We start from the raw sequence: 8,950 nt of genomic DNA on the forward strand, positions 1-8,950 counted from the left end.
AGGGCCAGCAGACGACTGTCGATTCTTTCTGTTAAAGATGACGCTTGGCATGGAATAATTAGCAATTCCTTTGACCAGTGGGACAAACCAAKAGAGGCTATGACTCTCCTCAAGGCTAGTGTTTACAGCGTTTACTCAGGTCCCAGTCTCGGGCAGCAAAGAGCAGCCATGTGCTGTATATTTAAAAACTATCAGATAAAACATTCYGTCACGAGAACCAAGACTGGAACCCAGGATTCTCCACCTACCAATGAACTGTCTAACAGCCACATTACAGGGCCACGTGCATCCTTGCTCCCCAGCCCACGAACCCTGGTGTGATACAGCACACRCAGTACAACAGCTTCTCAGGGCAGAAAACAGGAGTGCAAACCACCATCACAGAACATCAGTCAACATCGAGGTCCCTCTGGATATGCCAAGGGCCAGACATTTTTGCGTTGCAGAAACTCCTTATTAGTAGGATCAAAGGTGCCTATGAGACACAGTGCGTTTTTCAAGGTTAGGCAGGATTTTTATAGGCAGCATATAAAAATCCATAACAGGTAACGTAAGCTACTTATGATTAATATTTATTAATACAGATTATCCTGTTACCCATTTTTCCAGCTTTGCACTCTTTAAAAGGAATATGTACTCACCAGATGCACGCATGTGAGCTCTGCTACCAGACCCTGCTGTCTGTTGTATACATGAGGAGTCAGTGATAACTGAAATAAGCATCTYGCATATACAAGTTGGTAAAACTGTAAGATAGGCATTAACATGCATAGAAGTTCATTGAGTCATGAAAAATGCTAATTATTTTACAATCTAAGGGTAGGTTCCAGAACTTAAATACTGAGCTAAATGATTAACTTGGGGGGGGAGGGGGAATGTTAAACTGTATGCATATCTGTTAAGAGTATCTGCTCTGAATTTTAAAATTTAAGCGCTAGTCAACTCCAGATGAGAAACTGTTATGAATACCAAGTGACTGAAAAAGGAAGAAAATGTTACAAGAATATTTTTAAGCTTCTGAGTAGGAACTTAGCTAAAGACCCATTCCAGACAATGAGAATGCAGGGGCAAGTCAAACATTATAGGCTTTGAAAATGAGAGTCATGGAGTCATGTTCCAGACCTTACTACGAGATTGCTATTTCAATGTTTAGGTTTTAGAAAGTATTTCTAAAATTTAATTTGCAATCAAATGAAAGTATTTCATTTGCAATCAAATTTCATATACAGCTCTTCTTTCTATCCCACTCTCACTCCCACTACAAGAAGTTCACAAATGAATTCAACTTGTTTTGAACTAGCTGATACTAGCCTCTTAAAAATATATTCTCTTTAGCAATCATTTACAGAAGTTTCATTTGTTGCCTATTTTAGAAAATAGCATTCCAGTCAAAGTGAAACTAGACAAAAAGGGAAATGATTTTTAATTAGACTATTTAAAATGTTGTGCTTTTATATCAGCTAACTTCCATATACTGAAGGAAAACATAAGAAAAGATTAAAAAAAAATAAATATTATAAAAGGCAAGAAAATTTACAAGGAAGCAAATTTCCTGGTAGGCATTATTAACAACAGAAAAAAAATGGACCACTCTTTCGGTGCTGCATACCCTTCTATGAGATACATAATGAACAGAAGTCACGACAGTATCAAGCCTTAGCCTGACTGAAATAACATCCAAATGTAAGAAAATACAAATAGATTCCAAAGTCAAAAAAAACCCTATACTTGACTTAAAGTCAAGTGGGGGAGTGGGGGGGTAGAATTACTTCTGTCAACATCTTTCAAAGCCACAATGATTAAGCTCTTGGTGAGAAAGTAGAATAACCCAAGTCATTTTTCTGATAGTCTATGAACTTTTGAAATCAATCAACATTTGTGCTCATGCATAATGATACTTAAGTGGTATTTCCTGCTCTTTGTCACTAAACAAAAGCGTTGCTCAGTCTCCTACAGGATCTTTCACAAATGGTTACAGTCAACCACTTCACTACAACGGAAAACCATATTTAAGTCAGAAATACTAAACAACACCTGAATAAGAATGTAAAAGTAACACACGGGTAAGCAATTTTCCATAGAACAAGTAAGATCACTGAAGTTCTCAAACACATCTGATGCTGACGAACGTTCCTCAGAGAGCAATGTGATCAGCTGCATCTGCGTGTAATTCCCCTCCCAAGCCACACGCAACCCCACTGGCTTGCAGTCCCGGATGCTGAGTATGCAGTCAGAATTTCACACTGGAAAACTTGGAAGTTGAAAAACGCACACTTTGTATCTGCCTAGATTAATGCTGTACTGGAAAAGCAGACAGGTAGGTAGGAAAGCTTCTTTCAATCAGTGTAAACAGGAACTGATGTTCCTGAGGAAGTGGTTAAACAAACTCATAAAATTAAAAAAAAAGAAAAAAAATAAAAGAAAGGAGAGAAAGAGAGCAAGAGCGAGAGAAAGCAGCAAGCTCAGAGGTAGCAGCAAGACAACACAGAGCATGTCATGCTTCTGTTATGCTAAAAGGTCACTAACTCCTAACCACATCCATTGATACTTTCCCAACAAAAAAGGACAAGGTGAGCCCTCACTCTGCAGTGGTACCATAATTTTAGGTAAGTTACTCTTTTTACCTGCTAAGATAGCACCCCAAATAAACTTGAAGTCAAGAAGTGTCAGTTGTTGATTTTCCTGCATATTCAACATAAAGTAACAGCCTAGCCAAGAGCAACAGTGAGAAAACATGTAATATACATTAAAAAAAAAAAAAGGTGGTAAGTTTATTTCACAGAATAGTATCAGCAAATTAGATTTTTTTTTTTTAAAATTACCTTCACTTCTCCTTTACACTCTAAAAACAAATTTTAGTGATTGGCTGACTAATTAGCTGACTAATTAGTATCCACATTGAAATACACATATTAAATGCACACATTTATATATTTTTTCAACTGAGGGTTAAAAAAAAGGAAAAAAAAATCATGGCTATCCCAAGAAAATAAACCTGTAGTTCAACATGGACAAGCAAACACTTATCTGGAGATAGAATCCTAAATGATTTATATTGGACTCAGCTTGAAAACCAGTATCTGCCTCTTTAGTTTCAGTGAAACTCCCTCCCCCAAGCTTGATAGCATTATCTTGCTTTGAAGTGAAAAAGGTGTCTACTTGCAGTAGTTGGGGGGGGGGTATCTGGGTTTCAGAAAAATCACCTTATTTAGCTAAGCTGCCTGTAGGTATTGTGATTAGATTCAAACAGGCAATAAAATCTCTCAAATCACATTTACAAGATCCAAAATTAAATAGACATTCCAAAAGGAGAAAAAAATACAGATTGTTTTGACACACCAGTGAAGACTGCTGAATGGCAAGTGTATTCACCATGCCATCTACAGTTTAAAAAACCCTCTATAAGACAGGAAATGAATAAAGACATAAAATCTTACCTGCCTCCATAACAAGGACACCATAAAGCAATGAATATTTTATCTGATACGAACATAATTCACCCTGTGATAAAAACTATTTCCTCCAATAATCTCAAAATAAAAACCAGAAAAACTCTTGACTAGTTCTCAGATCTAAATTTTTGAGGAAGTTGCACTTTCCAACCTCCAAAGATTACTGTAATTATGTGCTGCCTGTAAGAACTCTTTAACAGATAACAAACAGGCTTGTTAAAAACAAAAGACAAAGTAATGTATTAACAATTTATTAAATAAAAGGAGTAGCACTAACCAAATTTTAAATGGCTCAAAGCTTTGTTTCATTCCAAAAATGGGGTCTGAAGCTTTCCCCTCTACAAACCTCAGACACAGATGAAAAAAATTAGCTAATTTGGCTCTGCTGGCCTCAGTACCTTACAACCAAGTGCCTATCCTCCCCCCCCCCAAAAAAAAGACTAAGAGCAATGCACTGAACTTTGGTTTTACCACATGTGTATATTGAAGGGCTTGAGAAAGGCAGGTGAAAATTATTATCCTGATTAGTTAAGCCAGCTGTAACGAGATTTCAACTAAATCTGTATCAGAGTCACTGCGTGCRAGTGGATAACTTAAGAGTCTGCCATGCACACTGAAGTTCTCTACATGTCTGCATGCCTCAGATATCTTGCTTCCACAATGCCTCAGACTGTCCTGTCTCCTTACCACATGGTGTGTTTTGAAGAGTCGTTTCAAACTACTGTTTCTTTTCATTAGATTACGAAAAAGCTTTTAGCTTTTCATAGTTAACTTGGATCAGTCGGCAGCAAAACGTATCCTTTGTCATCTTTTGCTCTTCAGAATCACCATGAATATTCAGATTTAGTTTCTAAACAAAGTCAATGTATTAAACGTTTCACYACTTTCTTCTAAAGGTCTCTTCCCTTAGCTAATGTTCAAGTTTTGTGATGGAGTGTGATTTTTTTTTGAGTAGAGAAAGTATAAATGAATTTTTCAAAGGAATACCTAGAAAATTTTGTCATCTAGTCACAGTTTATTGACTCATATTTTCTTAAATGATGTAAAGTATTTGAAAACCACCAGTCATCTGATTTTCCTTTCAATCACAAGAAAAATCTAGTTTACRAGACTGAAAGAGAGACCCCTACTCCACCACAGTAAGTGTGCATCTTCTAATGCCAGTCAGTTCCAAAGCACTATTCTCTGTCTATCACCCAGGCTGAAATACCTCTTGCCAACATGGTTAGTTCATACATCATAACAGATTCAAATGGAAAAATAAATGTTAACAGCTTTAATGAAAACAAGACTAGGTCTCAAACAAAACAAATTGAACAGACTTTACTTAAAAAAACAGCTAGAGAATGAGTTTAAGGAGATATAAMAACCTATAAAGTCTGAAGAGTATTAACTAGCATTCCTGCATTGCAATAACCCAGAACAACAGATGAAAGACTACTCTACTCTTAAATTTAATTTATGTGACTGAACAAAAGAGGTAAATTTTATACATTCATTTTCTCCTTTCATTTCAGAATAAATATGGTAATTACTAGGCAAAATCAGTTTTCCAGATAAAGGGTAGGAAACAACACTCGAACATAGAAACCATTACACCCATACAGTGTTGGCACGCTTACCCTGATCCTACATGCAGCTGACTGAAAGGTCCTCATAGTAAGCAGGTCCTAGCTACCTCTCTCCAGTTTCAGTGAGGTCTCTCTCCTTCTCCCACATTATGGTAAGGAATGAAAGAAGAGAGGAAATGAGCACCTCTGGTAATAAAAGGGAACAAGCAAGAGGAGGGACAAATACTCATGGAGATGGAAAAAAAAAAGACTAATGAGCTGAGATGAAAAAGGAAGCTGAGAAAGTTAAAGTCTATGTACCTCTGCATTTACAGAATATTTGTTTTGGCACCAATTGCAACAGCCCAACACTACAGTGCCAAAAAGTACAGCACAGCAGAATGCTGTTACCTACCCAAATGAACAGAGAACAGTGCAACTCATTTATCTGAGGGGAGCGAAACCAGGAAAACCCAGTCTCACCCAATGCAGTCAATATTCTTGAAAGTTCTCCCACTTCAGCCCAAAATATTTGCTCTCACATATAAACAAAGCATTCGGTGACATTTCGGGTGATTCTGAACTAACAATGCCATTTTGTAAATTACTTTAAACACAGGGAAAAAAAAGGTCACAATTCAGCATGCAGATTTCTACCATGATCATTGTTTGCTAGGCCTCAAACAGCTTCCTGGTGCTCACTCTCCTCTGTACTTTTAACAGACCCAGAGTCATTTGTAAACACCACAAGGTATGTTTCTGACCAACTGTGACATTAGAGCTCTTGATCAACAGAAGTTAGAATGGAAGAAACAGATACCAGGCAAATATATTTAGCTTTTGCAGAAAATACCACTCTGCAGCCAAAATAGCTCTTCAATACCTAACAAAACTACATTATTTAGGAAAAATATATATATATTTAACTGGCATTGATCTGAAACTCAGAAATATAAAGCATAATATTCAGGAGTACAGTAAGTATACTAAGTATAGCATTCAGGAGTAAAATTTCCTTTAAAAAAAAATCTCCATTTCAGCAGACATGGTCCTATCGGTGTGCATTTCTTCTAAAAAAACAAACAAAAAAAAAACCCCCCAAAAAACACTTGAAATTCTGCATCAAAGAATCAACGAATTCACCTCAACCATGCAGAAAAAAAGTTGGCAAAACTCTTCAGGCTTGCACAGGTGTGTGTAGAAGATTGCAATCTTATTTAGGCGAGGCATAGCTCCCTGTGGTTTCATGAGTCTATGAAAAGTTGTTGGGAAATACCACATCTGAGTTGTTCCAGAGTACTTTTCATAATTACGTGATTTGCACAACAGTGCCGAAGGTGTGGCACATCATACAAACTCAACTGATTCAGGCTGCGACACTTTGCAGTCTTGCCAATGCCTCCAGCTATTCTACTTCCAACTTCAGCAGAAGTTAAAAAAATTAAAGCATATGGAACCACTGCACTCTAATTGGGAGTAGCAGACATCTGCATGCAATATTTCACATGACGCCGCTGATTAAAAGGAATTTTCAGTTTCTGTACGATTTCTGCTTCAAACATTCATCTCCTCTTAAACGTCCAATTACAATAGCAGTAACAAAAAAATCTGGATCCCACATAGGTATTCTGTGCTCTTTTTGACAGCTTTTAAGCTCCTCAGATCAAATGTACGCTGCTTTTTGCATCATTTACTGTACAAAGCACACTTGACAGGATTAAATACTCTGGGAAAAGCATGCCATCCTCTAAATAGAAGTGCTTAAACTCTCAGGCCTCCAAAGTATACGTTAGTAACACAGCAGGAGGTCTAGAAGCACCTCAAAATGAACATACACCACCACTCTTCAATTTGGAACCCACACGTTCATATTTGATCAATCATTTGACATCAGTGCTTCCTCTTATTGCTCTTTAGAGTCTTCCTTCATTACACAACCTCCATAAAATTTCTAGTATCTTTAAGGGAAATTTAAGGCAAGAGAGCAATTTGGGTTGGTGCACAAGCTCCTCTAATCAAATCTTTAACTTCCGTAAAGCTAATTTTCAAAGATTAGTGTCAAATACAACACACTTGTATTCCACAGTGCGACACATCTCCCGGAAGTATTCCACAGTGCCTCCGTGTTACCTTAYGAAGCTGCTGTTGCAATCAAGAGAGGTTTGGGGGCGGGGGGGAGGAGAGGAGAGGAGAGGGAAAAGCACTTAATATGCATCACTCAGTCAGCATGACACTTCCAGGCCCTCAAATCACAGATACCCAAGCTAATGACAAAAATAGCCACTGGCAGCTTGAAGGAAGAGCTCACTCTCTGCCAGTGTTTGGTTATCGCTGGCAGATCACGTGGCAGCCAGAACACTTCCTGTATCAGYATCTTCACTTTTTCTCCTTTTCTGGAAAGGTCAGCTCTAACCCTGAAYGGGACAAACTACAAATTCAGAGTCATTTTAAGAAAACTTGAGAAATGACAAATAGCTTATAATTATATATTGCAAAAACTTACTTCCTAAATATCTTCCCTTCAACTTGGGCAACAACAWCAGCTAAAAGAAACTAAGACGACAACACCTTAGAAAGCAGCATCCAAATCAACAGGAAATGCATGTAGTGTTGTCAGTGTATTAACTAACATATGTCCTTTTCTTTGTTTAATTGCATAATACCAATTTGCAGCAAAAACAAAGAGTAAAAAATGGTACATTTTGTGAGTCAAGAGAAATACATATTACRTACTTTTTTWWAAAAAAATACCCTCACTAAAATAAGCACAGACAACAAAAAGATAGTAAACTATATAGCATTATGGAGCTAATGTAACAATCACGTATTAGTAGCTGTAACTAAGAAGGGAGATGCTATGTTTTATTAGACTGATACGAGTGCAAAACTCATTTATAAAAAGTTGAGAAAAAAAAATCATTTGCTTTTAATTGCCAACAGCCTCCTGTCCATTCACCTGAATGTTTTAAATTCCATGTACCTATGTACCTACATTTATCTTAATCAGCTGTTAATAACTGAATATTTATCTATACAAATACTTGTGTGATCTCCTATCATAATTTTAATAAAAACAGTAGCAAAAGTCTCCCAGACGTGGCATCACTATTAATCTATTCAGTTCCTCAAAGAGTCTGACTCTTTCTTCATGCCTCCCAACTGCAGTAAATCAGCTGAACACCCAGCAACTGTCTCTCCCTGCAAGTGCTGCACTGGGAGAAACGCCACTGACTGACAAAGGAAAATTCATTGCAACGCTGATCTTTCTGTAGAGGCCGAGCAGCTCCCCTGCCTTGTTTAAAAGGTTTTTTTTGCAACATTAAGACTCTGATACTTTCTAGTAAACCAACTAATTTTTGGAGCTGAAGAAGTAGGTTAGTACTTGAGCATGTATTTTCAGTTTTGGCAATTTTATCTTTCTAAAGTTCTCTGAAGGGTGGTTCCCCACTGCCGAACATCTCTGGTTGACAACTCTGCTCACCCTAGATACCCTGGAGATAACAGATGGGCCCACAGAGTTACACTTCTTGTCACGAGTTTTCTTCAGCAAAGAAACATATTAGGGGGAAGGAAAAAAAAAAGAGAGAAAGAAAGAAGAGACAGCCAAGTTTTCCCGTGTTGCCTCCTCCTCTCCCGTCACTCTTGCACACCACCCCGCTGCGAAGCGTACTGCCTCCAACAGCAGAAGCGCTGCAGAGTAAAATAACTGGTTTGGCCGCAGGAAGCCGCAGCGCTACCGCACCTCGGCTCCGGGGAGCTGCCGTCGGGGCACAGCTCGAGCAGGCTGCAGCCTTCCCACACTAAAGCATCACCGGGAGACAAAGGACACCAGCGCGCCCCTTTTAAAAAATAAATAAGGGGGGAGGGGGCGGGCAGGGCCCTTCCCTGCGCCGCGGCAGCGCGCAGCGGCCCCGGCCGCGGCCGGTCAGTGCGCGCAGCCCCGCGCTG

The 8,950-nt window shown here is 38.5% G+C and overlaps 1 protein-coding gene across 1 annotated transcript in view; it reads right to left on the reverse strand.

Moving 5' to 3' along the window:
• USP3 (ubiquitin specific peptidase 3) overlaps window positions 1–8,950 on the reverse strand; it is a 44,023-nt gene that overhangs the window by 33,396 nt on the left and 1,677 nt on the right. The window lies entirely within an intron of this gene.

The sequence above is a fragment of the Rhea americana genome, unplaced genomic scaffold, assembly GCF_003343005.1.
Source record: "Rhea americana isolate MKP2758 unplaced genomic scaffold, rheAme1 scaffold_2, whole genome shotgun sequence".
In the NCBI taxonomy this organism is placed as follows: Eukaryota; Metazoa; Chordata; class Aves; order Rheiformes; family Rheidae; genus Rhea; species Rhea americana.